The 14,331-nt window shown below is 37.0% G+C and overlaps 1 protein-coding gene across 3 annotated transcripts in view; it reads right to left on the bottom strand.

The window, feature by feature from the left end:
* Window positions 1-13,532, bottom strand: part of LOC18426130 (myb family transcription factor PHL7) — a 44,359-nt gene extending 30,827 nt beyond the window's left edge. Inside the window, exon 1 of one of the 3 annotated variants that reach the window (XM_088858783.1) lies at window positions 13,416-13,532. The gene's annotated coding sequence lies outside the window, so the exon portion shown is untranslated. Of the gene's footprint in view, window positions 1-13,140 lie in introns of all 3 variants that reach the window. The other 2 variants (XM_020662325.2, XM_088858766.1) reach the window with 2 other exon arrangements.
* Window positions 13,533-14,331: the final 799 nt, after the last annotated feature.

Below are 14,331 nucleotides of genomic sequence, written 5' to 3'. Positions count from 1 at the left end.
GTGCATGGATGAGGTCTCCATAAAGTTGACATTTGGGACACATCTTTACGAACTTCCAACAATCTTCAACCATGGTGGTCCAGTAATAGCCGTGGCGCCTGATTTTCTGAGCTAAGGCGATTGCGCCAGAATGACCTCCTTCATTGTGTAACTCTGTCAGTACTTGGTCAATCTCTGGCTGATCAAGATACATAGAATGATGTCATTGAAGGACTTTTTGAACAAGAGATCACCTCTTTCTAAGAATCCCATAGAAAACCTTCGAAGGGCTTCTTTCTCCTTTTTGATGGCTCCTTCAGGGTATAACTCATCTTTCAGCAATGACAGAACATCGTGGAACCATGGTTTTGTCGTAACTGGCGCATCTAAAGCCACGACAGATACTTCCCCATCGTTCTCATTTTCTTGCTCTATTTCTTCTTCGATCCTTGGTGGGAAAGGATCATGTTTGTTCTTGATATAGAACGACTTCATGATGATTTTTGAAGGAATATCAACCATTGAATCAAGGGTCGCAAAGGCGTCGGTGAACTGATTATTTCCCCTAGTTACATGCTTAAAGGTGATTTTCTTGAAATATGGGATCATCTTTTCCACCTTTTCTTAATAGGGCTTGAGTTTTTCTCCTTTCACCTTCCAAATCCCTTGAACTTGGTTTATGACGAGTAAGGAGTCATCAATCACTCGTATTTGTTGGATTTTCATTCCCATGACATTCTCGAACCCGGCTATTAAGGTTTCATATTCAGCAACGTTATTGTTACATGGGAATTCAATCTGATGGCTGTTGGCATTAAATCTTCTCGGGTGAGCATAATATGACTCATATACCTGACCCGTATTCATTCATTGCACCATCGAAGTATAGCTCCCAAATTGATTCCTCAATTGTGAAGATGTTCTCATCAAGGAGATCCGTGTTGACAGGAGTGTTATCTGGCAGTGCTTGTTTAACTAAGTGGTCAGCACTGACTTGTCCTTTGATCGATTTCTGAGTAATATATTCGATCTCGAACTCGCTCAATAGCATTATCCACTTCGTCAAACGTCCGTTCAAGACTGGTCTCTCCAATATGTACTTGAGTGAGTCTATTTTTTGGATGAGCTTGACTGAATGAGATATGACGTAGTGTCTTAACTTCTGTATGGCCCACACAAGCGGCAAGCAGTGCTTATCCACATTCGCGTATCTTGTATCATAGTCCATAGTCTTGCTGAGGTAGTATATCGTTTGTTCTTTTTCATGGTTATTGTATTCTCTGACATTGCCCCCATGGTTTTGTCTCTCACTGACACGTACAAGAACAAGGGGTTTGTCTGGACTAGGAGAACTAAGGATGGGAAGTTTTGTGAGGTACTCATTGATTTGATCAAACGCTTTTTGGCACTCATTATCCCATATGAATGGGGTATCTTTCTTGAGTAGTCTATTAAACGGAGCGCACTTGTCTGCTTGTTGTGAGATGAAATGCCTTATGGCTTGTACGCAACCTTGCAGCCCATGAATTTCTTTGATGTCTTGGGGAGAGGGCATTTCAGTAATGGCTCGTATTTTGAACAGGTCAATCTCAATACCCCTTTGGCTTACTATAGAGCCTAATAATTTACGGATTCAACCCCAAAGGCACATTTTTGCGGATTGAGTTTGAGTTGATGTTTTCAGAGCCTTTCGAAAATGGTTATCAAGTTGGTGAGATGATCAGGCCTGGTCTTCAACTTCACCAGAATGCCGTCGACATAGTCTTCCATAATGTTGTGCATTAAGTCGTGGAAGATGTTAATCATTGCCCGTTGATAAGTTGCCCCTATATTTTTGAGGCCGAAGGACATGACTTTGTAGCAGTAAGTTCCCCATTGCGTTATGAACAAAGTCTTGGTCAGATCTTCTTCTGCCATGAAGATCTGGTTGTAACCTGAGTAGCCATCCATGAATGATAAAATCTCATGCTCCGCAGTGTTGTCGACTAAGGCATCTATATTTGGTAATGGAAAATTGTCCTTTGGGCATGCTTTGTTGAGGTCTCTATAGTCAAAACACACTCGGATCCTCAGGTTGAGGGATTTCTTCAGACTCTTGGCTCTCTTGATCTTCGTCTTGGTCATTTAATTCGTCATCTTGGATATTGTGCACCATTATCCGACTATCTTGAGTGTTCGCCGTTTTTTAAAATTCTTTTTCATTATTATCAGTTTTGTCATGTTTTGATTTTTCAACGGTTTTTGAAATAACATAAGAGGTGTCCTTTATGGGACTCGCGAGATAAATGTTGGGGACTGGACGCGTAGGGTGGTTAGATGGCCACCCTGTGCCTATCCGTTTTATGGCATCGGGACTTGAAGGTGCCGCTGCTATGCTTTCCAGCAATTCTCGAGATAGGGAAGTGATTGACCAATTCCGTTCCTGGGTTTGCATCGGTGGATGAGTACGTTTGGCTGTGTTAGAGCCAATTGTGATCGACCAATTATGGAACTTTTTGAAATATGTGACTTTTTGGGGTAATTTTATAATTTGGGTATTTGAGTAAAGGTACTTTAAGAACTTTGATTTGTTTATCACACCAGCGTTAGGGTAAAAGAGAGATTGGGTTCGTAAGTTTCTCATTCGTAGATTATCAAAAGTTGGTTCAGCATTGAAAAATGACCAATTTGGAGGGTCCAAATTTGAAATAATATACTGCATTTGCCCTTGGGCATCTTCTCTCTCGGTCCTCCTTCCAATTTCTCAATGTTTGATGCATTTTTCCTCGATTTTTGCTCACTTTTATTCCACAATTTTGTACGACATCTTGTTATCATCATATTTAATAATTTTAAATTAAAAGCTCAAATATTTGAAAGAGTAAGAATCAAATTTGTACGTTTGGCGTGCTTCTCTCAAATTTCACGCTTTATTGACGATCTGTCACAATGAAACTGTGAGGAATCATTTGGGAATAAATTTAGATTAAAAACTCTGAGAATTTTATTGACCATTTTTTTAGAAGTCCGCAATCTCCATATTTTGGACAGATTCTATCTATGATTTATCCCCAATTCGGCTTTAAACCCGAAAATAAATTATATAGATGTTTAGGGGGTTGAGTGAAAAACTTATCTATAAAATTTCAGCTTAAAATGCTTCGCGGATTGGAGCATATGATGAAAAAATGGATCAAGGCCATGGGGATTAAGACACATGAACTCACTTTTGATCTTCTACATTTTTTCTTCAATCTAGTTATGATCCGTGTTAGGAACCTCATAGACATCTATATCCATAGAAAGCTCTTTGGATGGAGAATAGTATATTAAAATACGAGTTATCTACCATGAGGATCATGAGATATAATTAAATATTTGGGAAGAATAAAATTCATTACTTGCTTATGAACTACTAGGCCACAACTACAATGTGGACTTTCTACAAAAGTATGGTGGCCCCTTGATGGTTCGCCAAAGAATACCTCAAAAAATGGGCTTATCGGCCATGGGGATCATGAGATATAATTGAATATTTGGGAATAATAAAACTCATTACTTGCTCATGAACTGCTGGACCTACAACGTGAACTTTCTACAAAAGTATGGTGGCCCCTTGATGGTCCGCCAAAGAATACCTCGAAAAAATGGGCTTATCGGCCATGGGATCATGAGATATAATTGAATATTCATTGCTTGCTCATGATCTGTTAGGCTACAACTACAATGTGGACTTTCTATAAAAGTATGGTGGTCCGTTGATGGTCTGCCAAAGAATACCTCAAAAAATGGAGCTTCTTGATATTGGGTCGAGTTCAAATTTGGAAAATGAGTTTTTCAACATAGTTGATTTCTTAATAAAAATTTAGGCTTCTAAGTGTTTCTTTGCAAATATGGAGTCATTTTGGGCCTAGATTTTGCTCCTTCAATGGTCTTCAAATTTGTGTATCTCGGCCATATGATATCGGATTGATTTGATTTTTGGAGGATTTCTTGGTGGCACCTTAGATTATAGTTTGGAACCCTTAAATGAGTTCAAAGTAGGTTTGACCATGCTCATTTTTGGACCATCCATTCACCAGTTTGACCATGCAACAGGTGCCGATCCTCATCATTGTTGCTTGAGACTTATTTTCCTCATTTGTTGGAGGTTTAAAAAGTTTCGGCCCAGTTACAAACTCTATTCACGAACTGTATCCAGTTCCAATGATTCATGTGATATTCCAATAGTTATTATGTTGGGGACTTATTTAGGCCGGTCGACACTACACATTACACATTGTGTTTACTAGGCCACCATTTGGACTTATCATCATATTTCCCCCCACTTATGGAGTAACATGGGACTGCTTAAAACGTCTGAAATCCATGGTTCCACCTGCCTGGGATTGTAATCTAGTTTTGTGACCCATACTCATAGCAACTACCTCTGGTGTGATTTTATTTGCATCAAAACACCCCCAAACAATAATATTTTTTTTAAAAAATGAAAAGCAGCCTAAGATTGGGATTTTGGGCTTATTTCTTGATGGTCAAGAAGTTGCAAATTGCAACACAATGTCCCCCATGAACTACTGTGCCAAAAATGGGCAGAGAAAAATTTAGATGGCTTTTAGATTGTGAGAATATTGTGTCTCTTCATTGATAAAATTGATGTTACAATGGTGGATTTATAAAGAAGGATTGCATGTAAATACAATAAATAGTTAATAGTTGCTAAATAAATAAGATACAGTTTTTATATAATTTTAATATGCAATTGTGCATTGTGCCCATGCAATACAACTCGCTATATTTATTCACACTCCCCCTCAAAGTTGAGATGATTTAAAAGGAATAATGGAGAGTTTAGAAACAAACTGCGAGAAGTCCACAAGGAGATTTGGTAAAGGAGTCACAAGTTGAGCAACAGAAGAGACATAGGGCAGATAAAGTGTGCCCGACAAATATTCTTATCGAACGTAGTGGCAATCAACTTCAATATGTCTGGTGCAGAGGTAAAAAGATTTCATAGTCAGCAAGTCGGGCAGGTGGGACAGAAACACGGGGTAAAAAGGTTTCATAGTCATTTTTGATAGAATCTCATAATATGAGAGAACTCTGTGTATATTGATTATATCAAAGAATAAATAAGACCCATAAAAATATATGGCCAGTAACAGTCATAGATAGCTATCTATATATATCAAGGGTACCTAAACTTATCAAGAGATATATATTGATATAGATAGATATCCATACTGATGCATATCCATACTAACATGTATCTATACTGGTACATATCAGTACTAACACCCCCCTCAAACTCAAGATGCTTTGAGAGAGCAGTTGGAGTTTGAATACTAAGTTGTAGAAATGAGTAGTTGGATCTTCAGGTACATAGCTTGACCAATAGAAGTAGTGATTGCCATGCTCAAATTATTTGATCAACAAGCACAGAAAACAACAATGGAGAAGCGGCTGATCAACAAGCTCAAGCAATGACAAATCAGCGGCCTCAGGAACAGACAACCATACCAAAGCAGGCTCGTGCAATTAAACAAAAATTTCATATCTTCACCGGAGATAGAAAAGCAGTCGAGACAGTTGAGAAAACAGAATGGCACTTGGAAGAGCCAAAAGGACTTGGTATGGATCCGAGACAGGTTCAATAGCTCTCATGCCAATACAGAGACAAAAGGGCTCAAATCAAAGGTTCACTTATGGTTATTTTGCAAAGAGTTGAAACACGACTCAGTGGCTGTTTTGCAAAGAGTCGACATGCGACTTGGTAAAGAGTCGAAATACGATTCGACAGAGAGTTGAAACACGACTCAACAAAGAGTCGAAACACGACTAGACGGAGAGTCGAAACACGACTTGATGGAGAGTCGAAACATAACTCAGTGGTTGTTTTATTGAGGCTATTTTCATATGTGGATTTAGAACGTTTCAGATCCGGCACAAAGGTCCAGCATTAGAGGGGAGCCATATTACTTAAAGCAATGGGCAATGGAAAATGACTTTCAGATCACATAAAGGTAGCAACAAGGAGGGCAGCAACCAACTCTCTCTAAACTGTGAGATCACAAAGATCTCTCTACTACGATCTCAGCAGGGCAACAACCAACTCCCTCTTTCTCTTTAGACTGAGATCTTGATAGGATAACAACTCTCTCTCTCCCCTCCTCTTCTCTCTCTCTCTTTCAAATAAAAAGTTGTGACCTTGAGAGGTAATCAAACAAAGGTTTCCAAACAGGATGCTATGGTGGCTGCTCAAGATTTTATGTAAACATAAATTTGAGGAACCACGGTTGGAACAAATTTATAGACTTGCACAAACAACTTCTGAGCACGGACTTCAAGAAGCAAGTGGATGGTCTGGAGTTCTTTCAAAAGGTTGTCGCAGCTCAATTTGCAAAAAAAGCTTTTGCAAACCCTTTTTTTTGGCACAGGTTGATTTGCAAAAAAAACAGAAGCATATTGCACGGAAGTAGTTTTAAAGGGAAGGCTCCACAATAAAAAAACTTTTTTTTTTTTTTGCACGTATTGGTTTCACGATCCTGGAGCAGTGAACCAAAAAGCTTACAAATTCAAAGCCCTTGACGGGGCAATGAGTTGAAATAGCTAAAACAACTCAATGGCGGTAGAGCTCGGATTTGAGGTTGAGAAAAAAACGACATGAAATTTTCGTAACGAATTTGAGGCCTCGATGCGGATAGGACGGGCAAAGAGACTACGACAACCTCAGATTTGAGTAGCCCAGATCCGAGGTTGAGGAGTTTTGATACCATGATATGCAAAGAACTCTATGTATATTGATTATATCAAAAATTAAACAAGGATCATATAAATATATGGCCCGTAACAGTCATGGATAGATATCTATATCTATCATATATATCAAGGGCATATAAACTTATCCAGAGATATCTATACAGATAGATATCAATACTAACATGTATCCATATTGATACATATCGGTACTAGCAATATTATCCTATTGGTGCCACACCTAATTTGTTTCCAAATTATCCCTTTTTGTCTTGCCACTCATCCATCTCAATATCCCCTAATCATGAGTTTGACTTGTGGGTCCAAACAAACATTGTGGACCCATAGCACTGCCTAACCTATTTCTTTTAAGTGCCACCAATTTTTTATCCCTATTTGTTACCCTTGTTATAAAACAATTATTTCATGTGGGTTGGATCGCATTTCTACAATATGCGGTCTAAAGGTACAAAGCATCCATCTTAAAGATATGCAAATAGTTGGTCCATCTAAAAATAAGAGAAATTTACATACGGACCATATTGGGGGATCAATTATAAAATGAGATCATGTTTGTCTCAATTTACAGGCGACACCCCCTCCCTCTTGCGGTGTTTTTTTTTTTCTCCTCAAGTTACACCATGTCCGGTAATACGAATACCGAACATGTGAGGTTTATACACTGCAAAGCAAAACAGATATCCAGTATTTGAAATATCATACACCTATATGGTATCCCCGAACCAACAAGCCTTCTCTCTCTCCAAAACCAACAATCCCTCTCTCTCCAATCAGTACCACCAAGCCTTCTCTCTCGCACCCTTCTATATCATGCTCTCTCTCCCCCCCAACCATCTCTCTCTCTTGCAGACAAGACCTCAAACAATTAACTGCTGCTTTCCTCTCTCTACAATTTCCCAAAAAGGAGAGAGAGCTAGAGAGAGAAAGGTACTCTCGTTTTTCTTTTCTTTTTCATACTCCATGAATCCAAAACGACCTGCAAACAGAACTGGCAATCCAATCTCCATTACTTCATTCACTTCCACGACAAACCCAAGAAGGAAAAGAAATGCCTTTTCAAATTAACATAAAAAACTACAAAATGAGCCTCCTCCTTCATTGCCTCTTCTCTCTCCTCTTTCTATACCCCCTTCCCTCTCTCTATCTTTCTAAACCGTGAAGGTCTCTCTCTCCTCGCCTTCAAATCCACCATTGCCAACGACCCAAACGATGTTCTCTCATCCGGGAACGAAACCCCACACCCTTGGGCTGGAGTCCAGTGCATTTCCGGCCAAGCTGCAGATATCTCACTCTCTGGCCACTCACTTTCTGGCTACCTCCCCTCTGAGATAGGCGCGCTCTCCCACCTCCGCCTATTAATCCTTCGCCAGAACTACTTTGCTAGAAATTTTTTTTCGGCCATCGGGAACCTCACCAATATGACCCACCTAGACCTTTCAGATAACCAATTTAATGGTTCAATCCCAAAAGAAATCGGTAAACTAAGCCAAATTTATGGGACTTTAAACCTCTCATACCATAGATTTTCAGGTATAATTCCTGGAAACTTTAGGAAATCTCTCCATTTTTGTTAGCCTGGATCTGACCCACTATGACCTGAGTTCCCGGATTTCGATTGCTGGAAACTTGGTAAACCAAAGACCAACTGCATTATATAAAAAAATGCAAAGCCACGATGTTTGCTGGAAACTTGGTAAACCAAGGACCAACTGCATTATTTAAAAAAAAAAATAAAGTCACGATGTTTGGAGGGAGAGAGGGCTTGTTGTCCCATATTTCAAACACCAGGCAATTGTTTTGCTTTGCACAGTATAAACCCACTTATCCAGTATTCGCATTACTGAACAGAAGGGTAGCTTCGGAAAAAAAAAAAACACCGCAAGGGAGGGGAGTGCCGCCCGTAATTTAGGACAAATGTGATCCCATTTTGTAATTGACCCCCTAATATGGTCCGTACGTAAATTTCTCTAAAAATAATTGTAACTACCAGTACAAATGTTTTTTTAATATTATTATTATTTTTAGTTTTCAATTTTTTTTTTTTTTTGTTTTCGTATTCATGATCTCCATGTTAAAGATTATATAGGCCTAGGATCAAATTATATTTAAAATATTTATTTATTGCCAAGCCCGCATTTCTACATTATGCGGGCTGGTCGCATGCTGATTGCGTCCTTGCTATAATGACCTCTTAAGAAAGTGAAATGACTGCATGCCCCCGCGGGACCATGCTATACGCTCTTAGAAATTGAAAAGTTTTCCTGTGCTACATGAAAGTATACCATACAATAGCAGGGTACACCAAGAGAGCATTCACCACTCATTGTGGAAGATGGATGACGGAGATTAATTGGTCATATTAGCAAACAAATCTCAATGTGGACAGTCTCCATGTACTTTCATTCAAGTATACAATGGGCATTCTTTGAACCCAAACATCCAGATAAACTCAATTTGAAGGCAAAATTCTACCAGCCCAAAATAATCTTTTTTTTTTTTTTTAAGTTAGACCAAAACTATCTTATGACTAAAACCAATAAACAATATTAATCACAGATAAGTCCAATTATACTTCCACAACATTCAGTGAAAGAAAATTGATTCATGCGGGCTAGGCCGCATTTCTATGCGGTCCCAAGGTATAAAGCATCCATCTTAAAAGTAGATGCAAATAGGTGGTCTATCTAAAACTAATTGAAACTAAAGGTCCCAATGTTTTTTTAATATAATTATTCTTTCTAACTTTTAAATTTTATTTATTTTTTTATTTTCATGGTCTCCATGTTAGAGATTACATGTCTTTAAAAATTAAGTCCAAAAGTCCACTGCAAAAATAGATTTTTAGAAGGTGACTCATTTCTAAATGTACTTGTAGAAATTGTGCCCTTCAAATAAAGAACTATAAAACCGATGAAGTTTCTATAAGGCCTAGGATTTATGAAAATTTCTAAATGGACTCATAGAAATTGTGCCCTTCAATGAAAGAACTATAAAACCGATGAAGTTTCTATAAGGCCTAGGCTTTATGAAACTTTCTAAATGGACTCATAGAATTTGTGCCCTTCAACGAAAGAACTATAAAACCAATGAAGTTTCTATAAGGCCTAGCCTTTATGAAAATCAAATAAAGTTTCACATCAAATCCTCATCTAGAAAGGACTTAGGCAACAAAAATCTTCATGATGGTTCTAAAATCAATTTTCAACATTGACAATAAATTTTGAAACTCAACAAATCTTACAGATCTTGAGGATCTTTGAACACCTATTTTAGGGAGAAATAGACGGTTTAGATAATTTGTTAAAATATACACTATTTTTTAGGTTTAAAATCCTATTTTTTCTCATAATCGTTCAAGTCGAGATGACCAATAGAAATGTTTTTCAATGCTTGAATTACAATTTTCGATGAGTTATTAGGTGAAGCGTTACTTATTTTAATAGGAGTGCAACACTATCAAACCATTTTCCTATTAAAAAAAAAGAAAAAGGGTTTGCACTCATCAAACATAATAGAATTACAGCCAAAGTTGGAAAACCATGAGAGAAATCCATTTACCCCAAGAAGTAGAAGAAAAAGGACAAGCATACTTTTTACCAAAACTCTGTAAAGAAGGCTTTGCCTTGCCATTATGTACTTCTTACGCTTTCATGAAAACAAATAAAAAGCATGGCAAACTTAAGTTTCCAAAACTACCCATAAAAACAAAACAGAGTATTAAATACATAATAGGATTATCTACAAAGAGATCACTTATCTTTTTTACAAGGAGGTTACAACTATTCCCACTCATTAGATGTCAAGTTGGATGGTTTTGGATGAGTCATGAAGTTCGAATATTTTTTTTCTTTTTTTTAACTTTGTATCTATTCAATGACAATTTTACAACCACCCATTTTAAAAGTTTAAGTTTAATAGTGATTATGACTACCTTGTAAATAAAGATAAAGAATAAACTTTACAATAGCTAGGCAGTTATAATGAATAGTAATATAGGTGGAATGGGAGTCGTCATATTTTTATCATGTGGTTCAGAAAACATATTGCCATATGAATTTAATTTTTTTTTATAAATCTGATTGAGATGAAATTTTGGGTATATATACCTAACACTATTGCGCACCATATAAAATATAAAAAAAATTTATTTTCAATAATTTAAAATGAACAAATTACCCCTATCATTTTTAAGGGTATTTAGGTTATTTTATATTCCAAATCTTCCATCAAAGTTAGAAACCGAGAAAGTAAGAAATCAAGCAATCTAATTAAGGTTCCAAAAAAATACCAGAATGTTAAGTTGCAAGAGAGTTTAATACATCGAAAAGTACACAAAGAGACCATTTATCTTTGGAAAAGGCTGATAATAATTGGGCTGCTATACTGAATAGTATTATAGGTGGAATGGGAGCTGTTTGATCTTCATCATGTGGTTCAAAATGCATATCACTATATGAATTTTAATATTTTTTTTCTAGAAATCGGATCATAATGAAATTTTAGACTTGTGTACTAAAAAATAGGGCGCACAATTAAAGTGATGGTTTATTCACAGTAAAATCAGCCTATAAATTGCTTTTTAATGTCCGTGTACGATGGTCTCTTCCTTACGTGATCCAAGTGTCGAAATGACCTATTCCACACAAAGTTCAAATTTCCATTTGGTTGGCTATCCAAAATAAGATACTTACATTTGACAATTTCATTAAAAGGGGAAAGATTCTACCTAACATCTACCTTATGCATAAGGAAGATTGGGAGTCTGGAGCTCATCTTTTTCTTCACTGCTCCTTTGTCTTGAGAATATGGTGCTGGTTCTTTTTTTCTTCTGGGGGTTTGTAATGCTCTTCCACAAGAGGTCCTTGGTGTTATTCTCAGTTAGCTTTTCCTAATTTACCCAAAGTTAGGAATGTTATAGGGGAAGATAGTGAGAGAGGCAATTATGTGGGAGATTGTAAAGAGCGTAATATGCGGACCCCCACTTAAACCTATCATGGATTTTCAGTTTAAAATTTTAGGGATTAATGATCTTGGTTAAGATTAATGATCGTGAATATAAGAAATAAAATAAAATTTTTAATATATAAAATATGATTGTGGAAAAAGTCTATGTTGTTTAAATTCATTTTAGCCCTGTTAGTTTTTACAACATCCATCATAGAGATGGACGTTAGTGAGTTAGCAAGCTCTTGCACCCGCTGATTCATGAATGATTTTTTTTTATTTTTATTAGAATGATGTCGCAATTACTCATAGCCATTAAATATAAAATTGGATGGCGACATTTGAATTTTTTTTTTTTTTTTTTGAACTTTGAGTTTAATTAATAACTCTTTTATGGCACCCGATTTAGAACATGATGGACAAGAATAAATGTGGCCTTTTTGTACCAAAAGTTAATAGCCTCTTTATATACATTTCCTTATAATATTTATTGAAAATAGCTTTCCTAAAGGACTATTTTGGCTCTTTTTTTATATAGTTTTGGATCTGAATTGAGTCTTTCACTGTTTTCTTCTATTTTTTAAGCATTAGGAGAGGACCAAACGGAGTGGAGGTCTTAAATCAGCATATTAGGGATCAGTTAAAGGCCAGAGAGGTACTTTTCACCAGTCCAAACCCTTTTGCAATTTTGTTTCCTATCTTCATGCATCTCTCTCTCTCTCTCATTCTCATATACAAACATGTTTAGAACCATGTACGAGTCAATAATTATTTTATGTTATACATGAGCAAGTATATCATACTCATGCAGGTGCACACTGTACACATATTCCCCTATGATAAGCGTGCTACTTATGACGATTTTTTGAACCTCAAATTTTGGATTCAGCTTGGACTCATTTCCCAAAAGAAATAGGAATTTGAGTTCCTAAACACTTTTTTAGGACTGTAAAATGTTGGACTATCTCTGTTCAATCTTAAAAAAAATTTATTAAGTTTAGGAGGCCCCATCCCCAAATTTGGGATTCAGATTGGGTGTTATTTAGTGATTAAAAAATTGCTTATGCAGAGTAAGAATCTCCCAAGAATGTCCTTTTTCTTAAGCGGAAACCGAGATTCATTTGGGGCATATTTGATTTCAAGAAGGCGCGATTTTGAAAACTACATCGTCTAGTGAAGTGGATACCCTTCCACGGTCTCTTATGGAACCAGCTGAAAGTGCGACCAATATGATATTGTTGGGGATTTTTTTTTTTTTTTCTTTCACTCTTTTTTTTTTTTTCTCTTTTAGCAAAGATCATATACAAGTAGCCATATTACAACAACCCTTACAAGATCTTAAAACTTTGATGACACTAAACCAATTTTCTTTAACCAAAGAAAATAATCACAAATCTTGTGCTTGAGAATATAATGACTATATAATTAAATATGCAAGAAACAAAAGAGAATGTCAGATATTACCTCAATCGGACTTATTATACACCACACCGAGTCACCACCATTCGATGACGCGATCTCGATGGTCTTCCTCCCACATCGAGCCACCACCATCAAATGGCGGTGGATCGACTGTCTTAGTTCAATCTTAATCGGAAAAACAAATTTCGGCCAAACTCTTCAATGGGCCCTTTTACTCACGCAACTCATAGGATTAATCCCCAACAAACTACTTCAAAAAAAAAAAAATCTCCTTTCTAATTTTTCCAAAGCCCAAAGTAAGATAGGGGAGAGAGTACCCTGAGATTGGAGGGCGTAACCCCCCCGTCCATTTATATGATGTTGAGGAGAGAGAGAGAGAATGAGGCGTAGCCCCTCCTCTATCTTCTTTGGATGTGATCCCTTTATATAATGTTGAGGAGCTAGAGAATGAGGCGTATCCCCTCTTTTATCTTCTTTGGATGTGATAAAGTATGAGAGAGAAAGATGAGATAAAGTATGAGAGAGAATATGAGATAAAGCAAGAGAGAGAAGGAGTTGGGTGAGAGAGGAGGGAGAGCTACATGAGAAAGGATAGAGAGAGAATGACGTGAGCCTTATTTTTTTCTTTTAAAAGACAAAGTGTGAGAGAAGAGAGAGAGCGGTGTGTGATAGAGATGAGAGAGATATGACCCTATAATATTTGGTCTAAGGTTTCTATTGTTTATCTCATAAGATTGAATATAGATTGTCGATCAAGGATGACTTGTGGGGTGAGAGATTGAAGCCATCAATTCCATAGATAGGTCATCAACATTACAGAAAGTGCATAAACCATATCCCTATTTCCTAAATCATTTTCCCATCAATAGAAATTTGAAAGTAGGGGGAGATTTGAAATAGAACCCGGAACAAGGACAGGATATGATTTTAACAGCGAAATTAAAGTTTTTAGAAAACACAAGACATATAGTGAAAATTTTGAAAAGAGAAAGATATTTCGAAAAACAAAGTTGGTTAATAGTTTTAACTCCTGCAACCATAGAGCCCTCTAAGCAGTTTAGCGTCATACAGCGATGGACTATACACCCGACCCTTTTATGTCAATACGGGGATACACGAAATCCATCGAACAAGGTGGTTGTGCCCTGGATACACCCGACCTTTTTGCATTATACAGGGCTAGACGGTACCGGTTTCGACTCTTTTACGTCGTACGAGTTTGACATTTTTCCA

The sequence above is a fragment of the Amborella trichopoda genome, chromosome 1 (genome assembly GCF_054954075.1).
Source record: "Amborella trichopoda isolate Santa Cruz 75 chromosome 1, AtrichopodaSantaCruz75HAP2 v2.0, whole genome shotgun sequence".
NCBI classification, from domain to species: domain Eukaryota; kingdom Viridiplantae; phylum Streptophyta; class Magnoliopsida; order Amborellales; family Amborellaceae; genus Amborella; species Amborella trichopoda.
Note: the sequence above shows the minus strand (reverse complement) of the source record. Positions and strands in the feature narration are given on the sequence as shown.